At 31.5% G+C, this 11,728-nt stretch overlaps 1 long non-coding RNA gene across 1 annotated transcript; it reads left to right on the top strand.

Annotated features, from left to right (window-relative positions):
• Positions 1–6,306: 6,306 nt before the first annotated feature.
• LOC144999691 (uncharacterized) lies at positions 6,307–8,383 on the top strand. Its single transcript, XR_013660965.1, has 2 exons — positions 6,307–7,780; positions 8,078–8,383. It is a non-coding gene; the product is annotated as an uncharacterized LOC144999691 (long non-coding RNA).
• Positions 8,384–11,728: the final 3,345 nt, after the last annotated feature.

Genomic DNA, 11,728 nt, shown 5'->3' with positions numbered 1-11,728 from the left:
ATGCATGGGACAATTACACACAAAAAACATTATATCAGGTCAATTTGCAGTTAAACACAAAAGCGAACCAATCATGCATCTATATGTTTTGAGATCAACAACAAGCTTATCCAACAAAGAACCTAAGCGAGCGTTGACTGCCATAGGAACTTTAGCCTTCGTAGAATTCGTCATTCCAAATCATTCAAGCAGATCTCGAATTAATGTTATTGATTCATATAGATCCCTTCCATGATTTGACAAATATTTAAACCCAAGAAATAATTTATCTTTCCCATCATACTCATTTCAAATTGACTCTGCATAAGCTCCTCAAATTCCTTTGACAACTAAGGATCAGTTGAACCAAAAACATTGTCATCGACATAAAATTTGAATAAGCATGATATGAACCCCTACATTCTTTCGAAACAAAGTGGGATCAACTGATCATTGTCAAAATTTTGCGATTTTCAAAAATTGGTAATAGCCGCATACCAAGCACGAGGTGCTTATTTCAACACATAAAATGACTTGTCAATAATTTAGCAATGGTTAGGAAACTTATCATTGACGAATCCGGGTGACTGTTTGAGATAAACCATCCGTTCAAGAACACCATTAAGGAATGCATACTTTACATCTAATTGGTATACATTGAAATCCTTATGAGCTGCATAAGCCAGAAAAATCCGTACAACCTTGAGTCTTGCTATAGGGGGAAGGTTTCCTTATAATCAATTCCCTATTGTTAAGAGTAACCTTTTACGACTAATCTAGCTTTGTTTTGAAGAATATTGCCTTTTTTCATTTTTATTTTTAAAAATCCATTTGATACCAATTATCGAAATATCATCAAGTTTAGGAATTAATCTCCAAACCTTGTTTCGTTTAAATTCATCTAGTTTAGCGTGCATTGGAACCCAATTAGGATGTTCTAATGCATTCTCGATTGTTTTTGTTCAAATTTCAAAATAAAGACATTAAACAAAATTCCTAATGAACATTTTAAACCTCTTTTTTGGTTCGAATTTGCACTCGTGTCAGAACACCTGAACTTGGTTCACCAGGAATTTGTTCTTTTGAATGATCCCTCATCCATTTCTTCATTAGAGGAAATGCAGGATCAAAAACCAAATGTGCAACCACATATGTCTCTTCTGCTTCTCCTAATTAATCTTAAATTGAAATATTGTCATGAATATCAAGAAATTCATTACCTTGATCAATATTATCAAGATTTGATCCAATTGGCTCCCCTCTCAACAATTGGATTCATTACTACTCTAGCATCAAACAAATGAAAATCTCTCAAATTCTCATTCCTCTAGTCATGTAACGTGAACAACCACTACCGATATACCAGTTTCCATTATATTGTTCGTCACATAGTACCTGCAATTGATTAGAGAGATTTAGGTCCCAAGACCTTTTGGGTCCTTGACATTAGCATGGAATGTTGTGTGTAATGATGAACCAAAAATCCAACTTCGGACTTTAGTTTTAATTTTTTTTCAATTAAATCAATTTCGTCAGATTTAGGCATGAAAATGTAATCATCTATTGGCGAAGTTTCAACTCTGAGTTTCTCTTTTTTCAACCTTGTCTGCAGAAACATCTACTTACATTGTTTTAACATCTTTTCATTTGAGAAGTTTCGACAGTAATTCTTACGAAGTGGTATTTCCATTCGGAGATTCATTTAAGTAATTCCCACAAGCCTCATGAACTTGTTCTTGAGAATACTTTTTCGATTGAAATTTTCATCCTTTCTTTCCATCCAATGATTGGGATTTTTCATGTAATTTATGCCTTTGACAAAGGATACTTTTGATTTTTGCTTCAAATCAGGATTTAGAAAAGTTGGACTAAGAGGCTTAAAGGGTACATTCTTCTTTACAACATTTGTCATTTTTGTAAAATTCATTTGTCATGATGATTTTTGTGGTCGTTGTTGAAAGCGATTTTGGTATCGCTTTTGATAACCAAAATGTGAATCTTTTTGAAAAATCATTCTATTTTAGGAGAATTGTATATGTCCATTATTTTGAAAATCCTTCATATTATGAACTTTTTTCACAACATAATTTTGATGAAAACTTTCTTGTTCTTTTTACCCTTTCCTACCCAATAGTTGGAAACCCATATTAGGTAAAAGTCCTCAATACTCAGGGTAAGAATGTATGAAATAATGTTTGAATCCATCGAATATAATAAAGAGATAAAGAACACGGAGATCTAAATAAGATATGTTTAGCTCAGATTACATTTGGAATTATTATAAAGGTTTTGAGTACAAAGAGTAATATGAGAGTGTTCGTTACTCTAGACCTAAGCACCTACCCTATTTATAGGGTACCTCACAGACACAAAAAATACAAGGATTGAATATACAATGTGTAAGCACCTACCCTATTTATAGGTTACCTCACAGACACAAAAAATACAACGATTGAATATACAATGTGAAACCAGTAAATGCCTTGTAAATAGATATGATAATGAAAGTACTTAACTTTCACTATTTACAGACCCAAAACCTAAATACATAGATTTCGACTACTCACTAAGACGTTCGACTCGACATATACATTCCTTACAACTCAAAGACTCTAGAACTTGGACAACACTCAAAATTATTGACACCTAGACCAGGAAACGCCTAACAGCCACACCCGAATCTTAGAAGTCCCCAACATTATGTAGTATAGAATCCCTTGTAAATTACTATACTATTTAGAGTAATGTGACACAACGCAAATAAAAACGAGTATTTTTCACGATTAAGCAATATACAATATTTAAATTATTGTATTAGTAAAATAATCAGTCTGTTCAATTTTTTTTTTTTTTTGAACCACACGTTAATGGCTAAAAGCTAGTATCCATAAGTTAGTAAAATTTGCCTATACTCGGATTAGAACATGGTACATCAAATTTACGAGGCAAAACCTCTAGCAAATGTGCTAGTCCCACATTACTACAATTGAATTATTTGAGAGGTTCACTTCAGTTTGTCGCTCATATTAATAACAACTCTATATACAATTTTGTGTTTAAAAATAGACATGCACAAAAAGATGAGTCTTGGATCGGACCCAGGAAAAAAACTGAGATCAAACCCATCTAAACAAGACCAGACCTACAAAACACTAGACCAACAAAAAAACCAGTTGGAGACTGTCTATGACTCGTCCATGATTCATCTGAAAAGAAACAACATCGTTTTGAAACCGGTCTAAAAAAAAGACCAGACCATTTCAAGGCCAACACAAAACCAGATAGGATGATTTCGAGACCAATACAAAACCGTTCTGAGAGCAACCCACGACCTGTCTAAAAAGGGTCGGTAGCCAAAATTTATAAACATATCATTTTTGTATTGATTAAACAATTGGAGACTCTCTATGACTCGTCCATGATTCATCTGAAAAGAAACAACATCGTTTTGAAACCGATCTAAAAAAAGACCAGACCATTTCAAGGGCAATACAAAACCAGACAGGATGATTTCGAGACCAATACAAAACCGTTCTGAGAACAACCCACGACCTGTCTAAAAAGGGCCGGTAGTCAAAATTTATAAACATGTCATTTTTGTATTGATTAAACAATTTTTAATCACATATTAACTTTTTTTCTTTTATTAAACTTAAATGTAAAATTTTAATAAATTTTAATCTATCATTTAGGTATTAATCATATATAGTGTTATTTTGGTATTAATCATATATAGTGTTAAGATAAAAACTTGAAACCCAAAAAACCCGGAACATGAACCACAAAAGGTACACAGAAAAACTATGAGACCATACCGAAAAAGATCGAGACCAGAAAAAACCAGACCGAAAGAACCGGTCCCAAAAAAACTAAACCGTTCCGAGATTGAACCTAAAAAGACCGGACCATTTCTAGACCGACCCAAGAGTAGTCCCGGATCGCCAATGTGCATGTGCATCTCTGTTTAAAAGTCAATGCTCCGTCATGTGGTTAACATCTTTGATACATGTTCATTGTTGGAATTCCATCATATGGTTTAGCTTCTTTGATGCATGTTCATTGTTGGAATTCCATCATGTGGTTAACTTCTTTGATGCATATGTTCATTGTTGGACGTTTCATAATGTGGTAAACTTCATTGATGGATGTTCTCTATCACGTGGTATTGTGGTTAACTGCTTTGATGCATGTTCATTGTTGGAATTCCATTTTGTGGTTAACTTCTTTGATGCATATTCATTGTTGAAATTCGTATTAAGGAATGTGCGGGTTCAGTGCTTTATCTTCACGCTTTCACTTACGGTTTATAGTTTTTATATATACATGCAGACTAATAAGAATTTGAATGTTTTTGATAAATATTTATATATACATTATTTACATAAAAGAATTATTCGATAAAATACAATTTATTTGAAAATTCAAAAGACCGAGCTCGTTAATATGAATTTTATGCAATAAAATTAAGAATAAATTGATTAAATTTGACCATTTTATAAATAAAAGTTAATATCGATTAGTAAGTCTGGTTGATAAAGTATCACCTTAACATAACTTGTTTTTTGATTGTTATATAGTTGCACATATATTTTGACGCATTTGTTTTCCTTTAAAATATTGAATATATTTCCTTTTAAACTCCGAATATGTTTTAATTTCATCTTTTTGTTTTCTAATGAAAATGCTATTCAAATGGGTCCAATTTCTCTTTCACCGCATAATTTGACAACATAATTTTTAGTATTTTCCGGTAATAAAGATGGAAATTTCATTTTTAGAGCAACTAAGACTCACTAGGTCTGAGTTGATGTAGGGTTGGCGTGTTAAGAATGTTGCAGAAATTGTAAATATGTTGTTTCGTACTAGACTGAAATACTTAATAACTTGAAAGAGTAGATGTTACAAAGGTGGAAAGAAAAAAAATGAAAAGTAGGAGTAATAATTTGGGGGTCCAATGGGCAAAATTTACAATAAGTTTATAGGAGTAAAGTGGTAGTGGGTTTGAATGTATAGTATGATACATATTAATAAAAAAAAGTGAAAATAAATCCCCACACATTAATTAGCTTTCTCAACGTTACAAAACAAATCAATTTAAAAAACAAAATTAGTTTGCGTAATAAAATAAAAACGTAATTCATTTGTCACTATCAATTTTAATGTTTGGATCCTAACTTAGCCTCATAATTTTGGTGTAATATCATTTCAATCTGTTTATTTAAATATATTGAAATCCCTTACATATTTATTTACATTTGGGGTTCGTGTCACATTTGATGTTGCATCAAAAATTGTATCCCTAAAATAAACAAGTAAAAAAAACTAATAAAAAAAAACTTACCTCTCAGCATTCGTGTCACATTTGACATTGTGTCAAAAATTATATCCCTAAAATAGACAAACAAAAATAAAATTAATAAAAAAAACACTTACATCTAGGATTCGTGTGGCATTTGATATTGTGTCAAAAATTATATCCCTAAAATAGACAAGCAAAAATAAAACTAATAAAAAAAACACTTACCTCTAGGTTTCGTGTCGCATTTGATATTGTGTCAAAATTTATATCCTAAAATAGACAAGTAAAAGTAAAACTAATAAAAAAAATCTTACCTCTAAGCATTAGGCATCAAGTTTTTTCAACCGCTAATCTACCTCTTTTAATAAATAAAACCTAAAAATGATACATGTCAATTTTTTAGAATGTCTCTTTGACATGTGATATTTTTTTATGATTTTTATTATTTTTTTTTTTATGGTAAAAAATCAAATTCAATTCAAATTAAAATTTTGAAAATACAAATTCATATCCTAATAACATTATTATGTTTATTTTGTTTTTTAACAAATTGATTCATAATTATTTACAATCAATAACATCTCTGTTTTTTTTTTTTTTTTTTTTTTTGAACATTTATTATTTCTTATCTATATATAAATTTTAAATATACCGATCGTTGTTATAACCTAACATATTGATTGGACCTTTTTCTCAAAGACATTCCTAAGAGGAAAGCGGTGTGAGACAGATAGTAAAGGTGCTATAAACAGGGAAAATGAAATCGGTTTAAGGTTAATGTACACTATTATTATAATAATAATAATAATATATAAAATAAATGGCAAATGATTGAAGCCACGTGGCGTAAAAAGTAAATCCAACCGAAAATGATAACATGGGGATCAAAATACCAACAAAATTTGTTTTTGGATCTTATCCAAAACAACCATAATAGAACATGGACCAAATTTGTAATTTAATATTTCTTTAACTCGTTTATATATATCATTCCAATGAAACTTTCCCTCAGATTTAAGTCTTTTCCGAAGACACATCTTTCTCTTTGCATCTTCTTACACCCAAATTGAAGTTTTATCCCACCACCATTTCCTTTCCCTTCTAATACAACCAGTTAAGGAATCTTAAAACTTTATACCCCAATATTACAACACAATACCTTATATCACCTATGGATTTCACTATACCAGTCAAGTCAGCAAAACAGGTTCAGTAAACATTGCTGTGGACTGGGGTCTATATCCCATTAGTATCTCTATGCTGCCTCATTGCAATGGTGGCTGATTAGTACATGGTTTTTGGAACCAAAAGCTACGGTTTCTGTGTAAATATTTCTTTCTAATGCTGCTTCTCTCCCTATTATAGGTGTTCCAATAAAGTACCATGGATCCAACTACTCTGATGTCAGGTTATGTATACCACGCTGCAAACTTGGAAGCCTGACCTTTATGTGCACCATGGAGGCTAATCTATTGCCTTCTCCATCAACCATGGACAATAAGGAACTTGTCACAAACACGATAGATTTAATTATGATAAGTTCTTTGTTGTCCATGTGGTTGATAGAGCATGCAAAAAATTAGACACCATTGCGCACATAAAGTTTATACTTCCAAGTTTTGTAGCTTGGTCCACATCACCTGACATTGGATTATTTTGATCCACTGGTAGCTTCATTGCAACAGCTATTACAGAAAGCGAAGGAGCATATATTCATATTGAAATATTGACATGGAAACCATAACTTTTGATCCTGACACCATGTACTAAATCTGCCATGGTTGCAATGATGCAAAATAGAGATGCTAAGGTGATATATGTATCCCAATCCATGGTATGGGTTCACTGAACCTGTTTTGCAGATCTGAGCCGTATACTAACAAGGTTGAACGCCATCTGGTAACTGTTGAAGCTCTTGAATTAGTGGTGGCATTCAAGAGACAAGAAAGTCGAACAAGTTATTTAGTAAAGTAAGTCATTATGCTAATATTACATCAAGCCTTTTTTTCTTTTTTTCTTTTTTATAGAAAACGCGGTTTAAAACAGGAATAGTGGAATCATCTTTTAGACACTAGGTGTCTGCATCAGGGACCGACCTAAACGATGAGTGAAAAGATTAATCATGTGGCCGACTTGCACATGGAGTGCTGGAGCATGGGCCAAATTTAAAGTGGGTTAAATAAGTTATGGGCCAAATTTAAAGTTGGTTGAATAAGATCTTATTTGAATATTGTGCATAACTAAACCATATTAATTTGGTTGTAATTTTATTTATTTAATAATATGAGATATATAACAGTTAACAGTCGTTCTTTCAATTTGTTAGTTTTTATATCTAATAGAGTATAGATGGACTAGTTTATTATTGAAGATAGTAATCATTTTTGGAGAAGCTTTTGGTGCTCTCGGTTTTGATGGAAAGAGACAACCACCCTACGGTTTTCATGGGGTTTTCTAGCACAACATGGAGTCTTGTAGCATTTGCATGCAATGGTTGTTTTGGTAAGTGGGAGCTTGAAGATTTGATTATTTGTCCCTTAAGAAATGAGTTGACAATTCTTGTTTTGGTTCATAAGAATTGTCAGTAGTTAAATGACTTGGTTTATCCACTTTCACGTATTCTAGAAGTTTTATGTTGATATTATATATATATATATATATATATATATATATATATATATATATATATATATATATATATATATATATATATATATATATATATATATATATATATATATATATATATATGTGTGGTTGAAATAAGTTTTTACATGCTAAATAATATCTTGAACACAGGCCTGATCGTCTAGGCCCATCTATAAATCATTCCTAAAAAATATTGGAGTGGAAGGGTGGAACGGTTAGTGCATGTAAATGCATATGGAACGAAGTAAACAATGGGAATTAGGGCATCATCAGGGAATGGAGTCGACTCCTTGTGAATCGTTAATTTGATGCCTCGTAAATCTCGACATCAGCACATCTGTAACATCGTTTCTCTTTCTCGTATACATAATCTTGAGATCAGTATTCTCGTTTCTCTCTTTTCAATTGTTTAAACGATTTCTCTATCTTACTTTATCGAGTTGCAGTCAATCATAATATACTTCTCACTCAATAATTATCGAAACATTACAATCTTGCTAACTCCTTCCGTGTTGTCAAGTTGAACTGTTGATTTTGCCCCTCTTATGTGTTTAAAAGACGACTTTGTCTTCCCACCTGTGTTGAACTCTGATTTTTGGAGTGATTAGAAGATACCAGATAAGCTTTAATCAACATTAAATATTTTTATGTAATTTCTTATTCTTATTTATGCTTTTTTGTTTCTAATTTTTTTTTTCTCATCTCTTTGTATATCTTTCTTTCTTTTTTCTAATTTTTGTTTGTCAAAGCTTATAATTTCTCATTCTTTGTTTGTTTTAAGTTCGATTTTTGAAGTCAGATTCTTATGTGTTTTGTCCTCCCATTTTGCGGAACTTTGATTTCTGAAGTGATTAGAAGATACCAGATAAGGTTTAGTCAACATTAAACCTTTTGTTTTGATTTTTGATTCTTATGTATGCTTTTCATTTCTGTTTTTTTCCCCCTAGGTTTGTATATGTTTATCTTGTCTTATTTTATTTTTCAAAGCTTTTAATTTCTTATTACAATTTGTTTTGGAATTAGATTTTTTGAAGTTAGATTCTTCAAAACAATGAAACTCAAATTTCCATGTCTTGGATTTTTCATTGAATTAGTTAATATGTTTGTATATATTTGAATCATTATTTGTAAAACTTTTCTTAAGGTCATCAATGTCAAATTAACGGTTAAATGGTTTGGAAATATTATGCATAAAGAAATATATGTTAAATATAATTGATCTTAATAGTGTTATCAATGATTTTGCTTTTAAATAAAAATAAATAAATAAAATAAAATAAAAACTAGAAGTATTTTTTTATTTTAAAAAAAAGTTAGTTGTTTTTTTTGTAAATGATGTGGCTATATTTTTGTTTTTGATAATTTATAAATGATTTTAGTAAATTGGTTTATTTTCTCAAATATTTATTACATTTGGGATTTTCAGAGCTTTTTTCTTTCTTCTCGCCTTGGGCCAAAAGATTTTTGGACCAAACCCTACTTAAACATAATGTAAATAATCTAAATAGAGTTTGGTTTTTTTGAAAAATATAGTATACTGTTGGGAGATTGCATATATTAAGAATGAATCGGTTGATCCAAATTTGATATGTTGTGATGTGTTTCGCTATTTATGTATGTTATATGTGCTTGAGGTGTCGATAACCTATTATGGAAGAATTATTTAGGATTTATTATGTAACATCCCTAAATTTGAACCAAAATTTTCATTTTTAAATAAGAGTAATCATTCAAATGTCATTCACAAAGGTATAGTAAGATAACTAATTGTTCAATTATGTTAAACCATTATAAAAAAAACCTAAGTAATAATAAAGAGAGTAAAAATCAAATGAGCGGAAGACTCCAAAACATATCCATGAATGTGATGCAATCAAACCGTGGCTTTCCCTTTGCTTCTTGGACAACTTGAAAACATTTAAACTTGAAAGAGTAAACACAAACCTTAGTGAGTTCCCTAAGTACATAACCATGTGAATGCTATGATCCAACCATAGTCTTATACTCACTTCCGTTGCGACAGTCCAACCACAGTCTTTCTTGCTATGACCCAGCCATAGTCTTTCATTCAACTGACATGGTCCTCCCATAGGATTTCATATAAGTGATATGGTCCAATGATAGTATTTCATATAATTTCTATAGTCCAACCATACTACTTCATACAAAAGTAACACCAACCACCTATAGTCTAACATAGTTCCAACCTTAGTCTATAGATCAAACCTACTAAGTTGGACCAAAAGTTAAACTGGTAAAAAATGCAACGGTCAAAGTTTATGATAGGCACATCATGATTTAGAACGGACACTACACGCCCACTACATAACAAAACAGTCGTCAAACCCTAATAAATACGTCGTGCACCTAAATAGGTGTGTCATATCTAGTTGATTAATAGCATGTTTCTATTAAGTCTTTAATCCCTTAAGTTAGAGGCTCCAATTCTAAGATCTAGATCTCCTTAAGAATAAGACTCAAAACTAATAATAAAAGTGAGAGATGGAGGCTAGGGTTTCAAGAGAAAGTTCTCTGATGATGGAAGCTGAGAGAATGACAAAATCCTTTAGGTTTGTTCCATTAAACATGGATCGAATCCTAAGGCCTAGAGCTTGGATCGTCAGCTCAGGTGTGTCGCACATAACTTAAGGTACTCCATGCCTAACACATTCTAAGTGCATCACGCCTAATCATGGATGCATCACGCCCCATCACAAAACTCTAAAATTAAAATACTTAAAATAACTAGAATACATATCGACAAATTATGATGATAACTTCATGCTAGTGTCCAGACTATGGATTGATTGTGATATGTAATGATTATGCATTCTATGTTTCCGGAAATTGATATGTCTAGGATGTTAGAACATTAGCATTTGAGTGATGAGAAATACTTTAATATGGTGCTTGATAATTTATACGTGATCATATAGTGAAGAATAGTAATGAATGATGTATGAACCTTGTGTGCAATTAATAATGAATTAATAAAACGTGGGGAGTACACTTAAAGGTGCAGTGGTAGTAACCTAAAATTAGGCGTTTATCCAATCCGAATATAGTGATGGCCAAATAGGTTGAAAGAGAACCTATAAGAAAAGAGCTTATACCAAAGAGAAGTCGAGTGGTTTTCTAGACAACCATTTCGATACATGGTCCTTTGATGTGGGGATTAAAGTGGTGTTATCTATGTGAGGAATCCGATTCAAAAATCACATTTGAGTGGGGGTATTAACAGAAATATCAATTACACCACTCTTGAACGACAACACATTGTTCTTGTACATCCAACGCTGGAGTACAAAATGTAACATATTGGGGCAATGTATGAGTGATAGTTGCTCCTCATTTAGTGCATTGCTTCGGGCCGATAACGTTAGTAGTAAATGGGGTAACTCCTTTTCATTTAGCGATGTGAAAAGACCCATAATAACGATGATTAACGATGTAAGTGAAGAATAAAAGAGGGTAATTACAATGTCGATTAAAATGATGAACAATGCTTTTAAAGTAATTATAACGATGAACAAAGTGAAGATTAATATATCCTATAATAACATATTATAGTGATGATTTATGTTTAGATGTGATGAAAAATGAAATGTGTGAAGTAAAAAACATGTTTTGTGATAATAATTTGAATAATTGGTCCATTATGGGATATGTATGTTTTAATTTTTACATTGTACTTATGATTAGTTCACATAGCAACTAGCTGATACTTTCGCTTTGTATGTTGCATTTGCCATGCGTTCTAGTGCTTTAGAAGATTACTGTAAGGTTGGGATACTGGGTTAG

Source organism: Lactuca saligna, chromosome 6, assembly GCF_052625555.1.
Source record: "Lactuca saligna cultivar CGN05327 chromosome 6, ASM5262555v1, whole genome shotgun sequence".
NCBI classification, from domain to species: domain Eukaryota; kingdom Viridiplantae; phylum Streptophyta; class Magnoliopsida; order Asterales; family Asteraceae; genus Lactuca; species Lactuca saligna.
Note: the sequence above shows the minus strand (reverse complement) of the source record. Positions and strands in the feature narration are given on the sequence as shown.